General features: G+C 41.0%; 1 protein-coding gene across 7 annotated transcripts in view; it reads right to left on the bottom strand.

Annotated features, from left to right (window-relative positions):
- Positions 1-12,167, bottom strand: part of KIF6 (kinesin family member 6) — a 448,516-nt gene that overhangs the window by 41,076 nt on the left and 395,273 nt on the right. The gene's annotated exons all lie outside the window — the stretch shown is intronic.

The raw sequence follows: 12,167 nt of genomic DNA, 5'->3' as shown, positions 1-12,167 counted from the left end.
GACTGGTTCTCACTGATGATAACCTTAACATGAACCCATAGGTTGAACATTTGATATAAAGATCATACAATTCTAAGTTGCATTAATAAAGGTGTAGCATCTAGATCAATGAGGTGATAGCTCTACTGTACTTTGCAGGGGTCAGTCCACAGAAGGTATTTGGTTCTGGGAGGTATTCATCACAAAGGACATTAGCAAAATAGAAAATATTCAGAAGATGGTGACTGGGAGGTGAAGGGTCTGAAACTATGCTGTTCTAGTATGCTAACACTGCCAGAATGCAAAATACCAGAAATGGATTGGCTTTTATAAAGGGGGTTTACTTTGGTTACAAAGTTACAGTCTTAAGGCCATAAGGCATCCAAGATGAGTCATCAACAATTGGGTACCTTCACTGGAGGATGGCCAATGGTGTCCGGAAAACCTGTTAGCTGGGAAGGCACGTGGCTGGCGTCTGCTCCAAAGTTCTGGTTTCAAAATGGCTTTCTCCCAGGATGTTCCTCTCTAGGCTACAGTTCCTCAAAAATGTCAATCTTAGTTGCTCTTGGGGTGTCTGTCCTCTCCTAGGTTCTCTGGAGCAAGAATCTGCTTTCTTTTTTTTTTTAATAATTCAATTTTATTGAGATATATTCATATACCATACAGTCATACAAAGCGTACAACCAATTGTTCACAGTACCACCATATAGTTGTGCATTCATCACCAAAATTAATTTTTGAACATTTTCATTACCACACACACAAAAGTAATAAGAATAAAAATTAAAGTGAAAGAACAATTAAAGTAAAAAAGATCACTAGGTGGTTTTTTTTTTTTCTGCCCCTGTTTTTCTACTTATCCATCCATACACTGGACAAAGGGGAGTGTGGTCCTTATGGCTTTCCCAATCACATTGTCACCCCTCATAAGCTACATTTTTATACAGTTGTCTTCAAGATTCAAGGGTTCTGGATTGTAGTTTGATAGTTTCAGGTATTTACTGCTAGCTATTCTAAGTCATTAGAACCTAAAAAGGGTTATCTATATTATGTGTAAGAGTGCCCACCAGAGTGACCTCTTGGCTCCTTTTGGAATCTCTCAGCCACTGAAACATATTTCATTTCATTTCACATCCCTCTTTTGGTCAAGAATATATGCTCCAACCCATGATGCCAGGTCCAGATTTCTCCCCGGGAGTCATATTCCATGTCGCCAGGGAGATTTATACCCTTGGGTGTCAGATCCCATGTAGGGAGGAGGGCAGTGATTTCATCTGCCAAGTTGGCTTAGCTAAAGAGAGAGGGCCACATCTGAGCAACAAAGAGGCATTCAGGAGGAGACACTTAGGCACAATTATAACCAGGCCTAGTCTCTCTTTTGCAGTAACAATCTTCCCAAGGGCAACTCCCGTGATTGAGGGCTCAGCCTATCAAAGCACCAGTCCCCAATGTCTGTGAGCACATCAGCAACCATCGAGATGGGGAAGCCCAACACCCCATGCATTCTCCCCTAGCAATGTTCACATTAGTGGTAGCATATAATATTTCTCTTTTTGTGCCTGGCTTATTTCACTCAGCATTATGTCTTCAAGGTTCATCCAAGTTGTCGTATGTTTCACAACATCGTTCCTTCTTACTGCTGCATAGTATTCCATTGTGTGTATAGACCACATTTTATTTATCCACTCATCTGTTGAAGGACATTTGGGTTGTTTCCATCTCTTGGCAATTGTGAATAATGCTGCTATGAACATTGGCGTGCAGATATCTCTTCGCGTCACTGCTTTCAGACCTTCCAGGTATATACCGAGAAGTGCAATTGCTGGATCGAAGGGTAACTCTATATCCAGTTTTCTAAGGAACTGCCAGACTGACCTCCAGAGTGGCTGAAACATTATACAGTCCCACCAACAATGAATAAGTGTTCCAATTTCTCCATATCTTCTCCAGCATTTGCAGTTTCCTGTTTGTTTAATGGCAGCCATTCTAATTGGTGTGAGATGGTATTTCATTGTGGTCTTAATTTGCATCTCTCTAATAGCTAGTGAAGCTGAACATTTTTTGATGTGTTTCTTGGCCATTTGTACTTCCCCTTCAGAGAACTGTCTCTTCATATCTTTTGCCCATTTTATAATTGGGCTGTCTGTACTATTGTGATTGAGTTGTAGGATTTCTTTATAAATGCAAGATATCAGTCTTTTGTCAGACACATGGTTTCCAAAAATTTTTTCCCATTGAGTTGGCTGCCTCTTCACCTTTTTGACAAATTCCTTTGAGGTACAAAAACTTCTAAGCTTGAGGAGTTCCCATTTATCTATTTTTTCCTTTGTTGCTTATGCTTTGAGTGTTAAGGTCTAAGAAGTAACCTCCTAATACAAGGTCTTGAAGATGCCTCCCTACATTATCTTCTAGGAGTTTTATGGTACTGTCTTTTATATTGAGGTTTTTGATCCACTTTGAGTTAATTTTTGTGTAGGGTGTGAGGTAGGGGCCTCTTTCATTCTTTTGGATATGGATATCCAACTCTCCCAGCCCCATTTTTTGAAAAGACTGTTATGTCCCAGTTCAGTGGCTTTGGGGGCCTTATCAAAGATCAGTCGGCCATAGATCTGGGGGTCTATCTCTGAATTCTCAATTCAATTCCATTGATTGATATATCTATCTTTGTGCCAGTACCATGCTGTTTTGACTACTGCAGCTTTATAGTAAGCTTGAAAGTCAGGGAATGTAAGTCCTCCCACTTCATTTTTCTTTTTTAGTGTGTTTTTAGCAATTTGAGGCATCTTCCCTTTCCAAATAAATTTGATAACTAGCTTTTCCAAGTCTGCCAAGTAGGTTGCTGGAATTTTGATTGGGATTGCATTGAATCTGTAGATGAGTTTGGGTAGAATTGACATCTTAATGACATTTAGCCTTCCTATCCATGAACACGGAATATTTTTCCATCTTTTAAGGTCCCCTTCTATTTCTTTTAGTAGAGTTATGTAGTTTTCTTTGTATAGGTCTTTTACATCTTTGGTTAAGTTTATTCCTAGGAGAGGAATAAACTTTTTTAGTTGCTACTGAAAATGTTATCTTTTTCTTGAGTGTCTTTTCACTTCTTTCATTTCTAGCATATAGAAACATTACTGACTTATGTGCATTAACCTTGTAGCCCGCTACTTTGCTAAATTTGTTTATTAGCTCTAGTAGCTGTATCGTCAATTTCTCAGGGTTTTCCAAATATAAGATCATATCATCTGCAAATAATGACAGTTTTACTTCTTCCTTACCAATCTGGATGCCTTTCATTTCTTTGTCTTGCCGGATTGCCCTGGCTAGCACTTCTAGCACAGTTTTGAATAACAGTGGTGATAGTGGGCATCCTTGTCTCGTTCCTGATCTTAGAAGGAAGGTTTTTAGTTTCTCACCATTGAGTACTATGCTGGCTGTGGGTTTTTCATATATGCTGTTTATCATATTGAGGAAATTTCCTTCAATTCCTACCTTTTGAAGTGTTTTTATCAAAAAGGGATGTTGGATTTTGTTGAATGCTTTTTCAGCATCTATTGAGATGATCGTTTGATTTTTCCCTTTCGAATTTTTAATGTGTTGTAATACATTGATTGATTTTCTTATGTTGAACCATCCTTGCATGCCTGGAATGAACCCTACTTGGTCATGGTGTATGATTTTTTTAATGTGTCTTTGGATTTGATTTGCAAGTATTTTGTTGAGAATTTTTGCATCTATATTCATTAGGGAGATTGGCCTGTAGTTTTCCTTTTTTGTGGCATCTTTGCCTGGTTTTGGTATTAGATTGATGTAAGCTTCATAAAATGAGTTAGGTAGTGTTCCGTTTCTTTAATGTTTTGAAAGAGTTTAAGTAAGACTGATGTCAGTTCTTTTTGGAAAGTTTGGTAGAATTCCCGTGAAGCCATCTGGCCCTGGGAATTTATTTGTGGGAAGCTTTTTATTGACTGATTGGATCACTTTGCTTGTGATTGGTTGGTTGAGGTCTTCTCTTTCTTCTCCAGTCAGTCTAGGTTGTTCATATGTTTCCAGGAAATTGTTCATTTTCTCTACATTATCCAGTTTGTTGGCATACAGTTGTTCACAGTATCCTCATAACTTTTTTAATTTCTTCAGGATCAGCAGTAATGTCACCTTTCTCAATCATTATTTGTTTATATGGGTCTTCTCTCTTTTTGATTTTGTCAGTCTAGCTAGGGGCTTGTCAATCTTGTTGATCTTCTCAAAGAACCAACTTTTGGTGTTATTTATTCTCTCCATAGTTTTTTTTTGTTTTCCATGTCATTTATTTCTGCTTTAATCTTTGATATTTCTTTTCTTCTACTTGGTTTAGGATCAGTTTGCTGTTCATTTTCTAGCTTCTTCAGTTGCTCCATTAGTTCTATGATTTTAGCTCTTTCTTCCTTTTTGATGTATGAGTTTAGTGCTATAAACTTCCCCCTCAGTACCAATTTTTCTGCATCCCATAGGTTTTGATATGTTGTGTTCTCATTTTCATTCATTTCTATATATTTAGCAATTTCTCTTGCTATTTCTTCTTTAACCCACTGATTGTTTAATCTCCGGTATTTGTGAATTTTCTCAGTCTCTGATGGTTATTGACTTCTAATTGTATTCCACTGTGGTCAGAGAATGTGCTTTGAATAATTTCAATTTTTTAAAAATTTATTGAGGCTTCTTTTATGTCCCAGCATATGGTCTATTCTGGAGAAAGTTGAGTGAGCACTAGAGAAGAATGTGTATCCTGGGGATTTAGGATGTAATGTTCCATATATATCTGTTAAATCCAGTTCATTTATCAGATTGTTTAGCTTTTCAATTTCCTTATTGGTCTTCTGTCTGGTTGGTCTATCTATAGGAGAGAGTGATGTGTTGAAGTCTCCCACAATTATTGTGGAAACATCAATTGCTTCCTTTAGTTTTGCCAGTGTTTGTCTCATGTATTTGGTGACACCATGATTGGGTGCATAAACATTTATGATTGTTATTTCTTCTTGTTGAATTGCCCCTTTTATTAGCATGTAGTGGCCTTCTTTGTCTCTCCTAACATCCTTGCATTTAAAGTCTATTTTATCTGAGATTAATATTGCTACTCCTGCTTTCTTTTGACTGTAGCTTGATTGAAATATTTTTTTCCATCCTTTCACTTTCAATTTCTTTGTGTCCCTGTATCTAAGATGAGTCTCTTGTATGCAACATATTGACGGTTCATATTTTTTGATCCATTTTGCCAATCTATATCTTTTAATAGGGGAGTTTAATCCATTTACATTCAACTTTACTACTGTGAAAGCATTTCTTGAATCAGCCATCCTATCCTTTGGTTTATGTTTGTCAGATATATTTTTTCCCTCTCTCTCTCAATGTCCTTTAATGAAGCAATATTGAATCTCTTTAGCAATGAACCTTTCTCCATATCTCTCTCTCCTTTCTTTGTTTCTCTGTTGGTAAGGCTTCCTTTAGTATCTGAAGTAGGGCAGATCTTTTATCAGCAAAATCTCTCAGCATTTGTTTGTCTGTGAAAAATTTAAGATCTCCCTCAAGTTTGAAGGAGAGCTTTGCTGGATAAAGAATTCTTGGTTGGCAATTTTTCTCTCTCAGAATTTTAAATATGTCATGCCACTGTCTTCTTGCCTCCATGGTGGCTGCTGAGTAGTCACTACTTACTCTTATGTTGTTTCCTTTGTATGTAGAGAATTGCTTTTCTCTTGCTGCTTTCAGAACTTGCTCCTTCTCTTCAGTATTTGACAGTCTGAGCAGAATGTCTTGGAGTGGGTTTATTTGGATTTATTCTACTTGGAGTTCTCTGGGCATTTGTGCTTTGTGTATTTATGTTGTGTAGAAGGTTTGGGAAGTTTTCCTCAACAATTTCTTTGAATATTCTTTCTAGACCTTTACCCTTCTCTTCCCCTTCTGGGACAACAATGAATCTTAAATTTGGACGTTTTATTTTATCTATCATATCCCTGAGGTCCATTTCAATTTTTTTGATTTTTTCCCCGTTCTTTCTTTTGTTCTTTCATTTTCCATTCTGTCTTCCTCCAGGTCACTGATTCATTGTTCAGCTTCCTCTATTCTTGTACTATGAGTATCCAGAATCTTTTTAATTTAGTCGACAGTTTCTTTTATTTCCATAAGATCATCTACTTTTTTATTTATTCTTGTAATTTATTCTTTATGCTCTTCTAGGGTCTTCTTCATGTCCTTTATATACTGTGTCATGCTCTCATTGTTTGTCTTTAGTTCTTTGATTAATTGCTCCAAGTACTGCATCTCCTCTGATCTTTTGATTTGGGTGTTTGGGTTTGGGTTATCTATATAGTCTGGTTTTTTCATATGCTTTAAAATTTTCTGTTGTTTTTGGCCTCTTGGCATTTGCTTAAGTTGATAGGGTTCTTTTAGGATATGTCGGCTGATTCAAAGTCTAATCTCTAATTGTCAGATCTACAGCTTGGTGGTGTACACTTTCCCTAACTAACCAGTAGGTGGCATCTGTGAGCCACCTAGTCCCCTCAAGCCAGTTCTCCCCAGCTTTGTCTTTGTGGTGTGTGGGGGTCTGATTCTTGTGGGGGTCCAATTGGTGCATCAAGTTTGGGTATGTTGTTGGTGCTGTCCACCCTGAATGTGGAGCGTGTGTCTGAGTGGATAGGGAGGGAGGGCAGGTTTAATAATCAAACCTCCCAGGTATTCCTGGAGAGTTAAGGCTGTTGGAAGAGTCTCAACCTTCAGTTCAGTCTTGCCACAGACTGTCTCTGCCACTGACCCACAAGTCCTTGGTATTGGCATAGGGTCCCTGGGATTTCCAGGTGGGTCCCTCTTCCCAGCCATGCCCTTCCAGAGCCTCTGCTGAGAGAAGGCTGTGCTACATCACAAGAGTGCACCATCCCTCAAGGGAAGTTCTGGGCCACCGGGCCGTGTAGAGGTGTTCCCAGCCCGCTGAAAGGGTGGCTGTATGGGGAGTGTTAATTTCTCCCTTTTCGCACAGCTCTGCATTCCTAGCTCCAGGACAATTAGCTGTGGGTGTGCAAAAGGCTCTTGTCCACACCCAATATTGTGGCGTGTGCACGTGATGCTGGAAACACTTCCTATCACACTGGTTTTTTTTGTGCGGCTCTGGGCTGTGGTGCTGGCACCAGGAAGGAGCTGTAAGGGGCATGGTTATTTTCCTCTCTTGGTTTCCCTCTGCCTGCCTGCTCAGAGACAATTAGCAGTGGGTGTGTGAAAGGCTATCGTCCGTGCTAGATAACTGAGGCATACCCACAGCCCATTCCTGCGGGGCTTCACTGTGTGGTTCTTGCTGCTGTATCTGCAGCTGCTTTTGGTTTTTTTTTTTAAAAAAGAACTAGTCCGATTTCAAACGCCAACCCACGGTTTCCCCACACTGCAGCATGGCTGCTGGATATTCAGTAGGCTTACTCACTTGTTTCAGAACGCAGACTCCCAGTTTCACCTAGTGCATGGTCCCTGTGGATTTAGCAGACCTTGTCCAGCTGGTGCATCACTGGAACTGGTGTTCTGGGTCACTTTCTGGCTTTTATCTAGTATTTTTCATGGAGGTGTTTTTTTGCCCTGTCTCTCCTAACCACCATCTTCTGGAAGTCAAGAATCTGCTTTCAATGGCCATCTTTAAAATGTCTCTGTAAACTGCAGTTCCTCTCTCAGCTCCTGTGCATTCTTTTAAGTGTCCCTCTTGGCTGTAGCACGCTCGATCCTTCTATCTGAGCTTATATAGTGCTCCAGTAAACTCATCAAGGCCCATGCTGAATGGGTGGGGCCATACCTCCATGGAAACTATCCAATTAGAGTCATCACCCACAGTTGGGTGGGTCACATCTCCAAGGAAACACTCAAAGAATTACAATCTAATCAACACTGATACATCTGCCCACACAAGATTACATCAAAGATAATGGTGTTTGGGGGGACCTAATACATTCAAACCGGCACATTCCACCCACTGGAGCCCAAAAGACATGATCTTTCCATATACAAATACATTCATCCCATTGCAATACCACAAAAACTTAAATCATTTCAGTAACAATAGGGAAGTACAAAATCCAATCAGAATCAGTTACAGGTGTGGTCTGTCCTAAGGCATAATTCCCCTCTAGCTGTGGACCTGGGAAACTTAGAACAAGTTATATATTGCCAACATACAAAGGAGTGACAGTGATAGGGTAAACATTCCAATTGCCATGAGGAGAAACTGAAAGGAAAACAGGGTTACCAGGACCAAAACAGTTTCTAAAACCTACAGGGCAAACTCCATTAGATTTCAAAGTCTGAGAGTCACTTACAGAATGACGTTGTATCCTTGGGGCTTGAGAGAGCAGGAGTCTAACCCTTCCTAAGTGCCTTTGTGGTAGCCCTTTCCTCTCCAAATGCTGGGGTGAGTGCTCCAAAATATCCACACATTAGGGAGACCATCTTCTCAGCCCCACCCTCCTCAAATATTGGGGCAGCACCTGGATTCTCTTCTATCTCTGGGGCACATGCTATCATTGGCCATCCTCCAGTGAAGGTACCCGATTGCTGATGCGTTACCTTGGACACTTTATGGCCTTAAGACTATAACTGTGTAACCAAATAAACCCCCTTTTATAAAAGCTAATCTATTTCTGGTGATTTGCATTCTGGCAGCATTAGCAAACTGGAACATATGCCATATGAGAAATATTTTAGGTGAGTCAAGATGTTTACATGGAGAAGAAGATACTAGGAAGGGAGGTATAGAGACAACAACTGTCTTTAAATATCTGAACATTGACATTGGATGAATGAAAAGACTTATTTTTGTCCTACTCCAGAAGGAAGCAGTCAGGTCAAATGAAGTCATAGCCAAGGCCCAATATGAGGAAGAAATAGCTCACAAGGAGGAATGCCTCAAAATGGATTAAGTTGTCTCAAAATGGACTAAATCTCCTGGCAAAGCAGTGGGCCCTTCCTGAAAGCGGCCAGCAGAAGTGGGGTGACCATCTGTTGAGTTGTTAGAGTGAGCCTTGGGTAGGCATCAGGATAAAATGTCCTCTTAGCTTTCTCTCTCTTTAAAATTCCATGATTCCGTGCTTGAAGGATGGGCAGAACAGCAGCCCTGGGATTTGTTTATGTCCAAGGGCTCTGCACAATTGTTAAAATGTCACTGCCATCTGTATCTCATGTCCGCTTGGGGGATGTGATCAAGCCTCTGGGGGATTCCAAGAAATCCTGGGAACTTCATCACTCCCTTGTATATTTCTTTCCTCACATGAAGTACATTCCATGCCTTGAAGGCTATGGCTGAAGTGAACACGCAAAAGATGAGTAGTCAGTGGAGCAGTCACAGGAGACCTTAACATCCACCGAAAGTTCTAGGGCACGGGTAGAATGTTACGATGGGAAGGCGGAGCTCATCCTTTCCCACCCAATTTAGGAATCCCTTCTATAGAATGAAACAGTCATTTCAGCTCAGACTTGTATGTATCCAGGCTTTTCCAATGATTAGATTGTATACAGGGAATTATTTAGGTGGAAGTGAAATCTGCCTCCCTGAAACTTTCAGTTTGGGGGCCTGATCTGTTCTCTGAAACAACATAGGAAAAAGATTCTCTCTTGTTGGCAGTGAGAGGCCTTCTCACATCTGAGGATGATTTGATTTCTCCTCTTAGACTTGTCTTTTCTAGGTTAAACATGACCAGTTCCTTCAGCTCCTCCGCAGAGGCCAGTGTCTCCAGACATGTCACCATCCTGGGGGAGGGCCTGTGGGTACCAAGAAAGTCTGCATTTGGCCTCCTCTGTGTCCCCACTAAGGGAAGACTGTGCAAAGAGAGGAAGTTACAAATTGAACATAAGTAATGAATTGTGCCCTAATTCCAAGTGGGGGAGTTCAGGACTTAGGGAGTGTGTTGAGGTGGTGGCGGTGGTGGTGGTGGTAGGGTTGGGGAAGTGGAAACCTTGCCCAAAGATGAGAGTTGATGAGCTTGCAGTTATCAGGAAAATAATCGGAAACCTGGGTCAGTCAAGGCCACACATGGCATCTCTCCCCCACCTGAGTGATATGACCCTTATTGTCTAATCAGAGGTTCCCAGACTGTGGATTAAAGAAGTTGGATGTCTGGAGGTGGTTCAGGGCTGAAACTCCAAAGTGCATCAAACATTGTTCTACTGATTTTTTTTTTGAAGCATAGTACATATATTCTTCAAATGAAAGGAGATAATGCTAGGAGAATTACAACACATCATTTAGAAACATCTCTCAATTTAGAGTAGGTCATTATGGGCTTTCTCATTCCCACAGTGTGGAGAGCAATGACACCCTGGTGTTCCTGCCTGTTCCTGGGCATCTGAGACAGGTGCCTTTCACCATGAGCATTTTCCATGCCTGATCGCCAGCTTCCTAGTGAGAGTGTAGGGTGACTTGCTCCTTTAGCGCACACACCAGGCTGCACTCTTCACTGGAAAAGTGGCTCCCTGACAACTAGTCTCCCCGACAGTGAGCCTCCCTGACTAGGACCACATGCCCTGCCCACAGAAGGTGCTCAACCTACTCCATCATAACTTCCCCTGCTCTCTTGGAATGACCAGGGTCCCTTTCCCAAACCCTAGGGAAGCCTTTTGGAATGACATGGCTTGGGAAGAGCTGCTCATGTAAATAAAGGGAGGGAATTTTGCTGCCAGGTTCTGTAAACCCCACTAACCTAAGTACTTATTCTCAGAACAAGGAGGCATCCCTTGGGGACAAAAGGTGGGTCTTTATAATGTTCCATCTTGGTAAAGTAGTTTAAAAGAGTATTTAGCGATGCTTGATTTCAGTGAATGGCTAACATCTCTCACCATATGGCATTTTTTTTGAGAGATTACCAAATGTGCCTCTAAAAATAGCCTTATAGCTGATGCCTAATTGCATTTTCCAACAGAGCTATTCTTCATGTGAAGATAATAGTCTCTGTAATCTGCTGGATCTTACAGCTCCACAGGTTTTGGCAAAGAAGGAGTTGAGGGGGGGATTGCGGAATTCACTCAGCATGCAGCATGCTGTCAATAGCACAGTGATAAATTTGCTGGTTTTGGCCTGGGTTCCTGGACACATCCCTGTCCAGAGGTAGGGAAAAGAGATGAAACGGAAACAGAGAACTCCCTGCCTGATGCAGGAGACAGTCTGGGAGGGAAGCAGGGAGCCCGAATCAGGGATGAAAACCAGGAGAGCAGGGGAGTAAAGCAAAGCTCTGCTTGTAAAGGAATGTTGGTAATTAGTAATTTTTCCCCTAGTAATTTACAACAGTACAAGTCAGAAACATCTCTCCCCTTCTGATTCATTAATTCATGGGGTAGGGAGGCAGCCAGGGGTAGAGGTGGTACACTGACCTGCAAAGACCTGTGGGAAGGCTCCAAAGGAGATGCATGACCTTAAAAACAACCAAGTGCAGGATACGTGATGGGGGCTGAGGGTGGTGAGGGGTGAGCAAATGGGGGGTGTGGGGAGCAGTGTAAGTAAGTGAAGGTGGTGCACTGTATGGCTATGTAGTTTCTCTGTTACCAAATAGTTCATATGCAAAGTCTTCTCAACACAAAGAAGTAAAACCTAATTTAAAATATTGATATTCAATATTCTAGATAAAAAAATTTTTCCTTAAGCTTCAAAATTTATTTTGTATGCATGTTTGAGATTGTTCACCAAGTGAAACCTGCTCAGTTAGTCCAGAGGAAAGCTATTCACTTATGACTCCTCCCCAGTATGGCTGTCTGCAGACTGCTTGTGTGATTTCTGTGCTGCTGTGCTTTAACAGGATGTTTATTTAGGTCACTATCAAGACATAAATATGAATTATATGTCTACTCTATGTTAAGCACTGTGTTCTAAATGCTGTGAAATATACAATCTAGTAGAAAACTCTATCCTAGCCCCAGGGAATTAGCATGATGCAGGGGTCAGCAAAATGTGACTCACATGCTTCTCCTTTTAAATGATGACCCATGGCTGACTTGCTCATCTGTCATGGATGGTTTGCTTCCCTGCTGAGTTCTGGGCTTGGCTTTTCAATCCAACACTTTGGGCAGTCATAACCAAACACTTGAGATGGCGAGCAAACCTCTTTGCTATTTTGCTATACTAGAAAAAAATTATTAAGTTTGGCGGTAGACAGAGCTGAGTTTAAATCACAACTCTGCTACTTCCTAGTTGGGTGGGTCATCATTTG

Source organism: Choloepus didactylus, chromosome 7 (assembly GCF_015220235.1).
Source record: "Choloepus didactylus isolate mChoDid1 chromosome 7, mChoDid1.pri, whole genome shotgun sequence".
In the NCBI taxonomy this organism is placed as follows: domain Eukaryota; kingdom Metazoa; phylum Chordata; class Mammalia; order Pilosa; family Megalonychidae; genus Choloepus; species Choloepus didactylus.
Note: the sequence above shows the minus strand (reverse complement) of the source record. Positions and strands in the feature narration are given on the sequence as shown.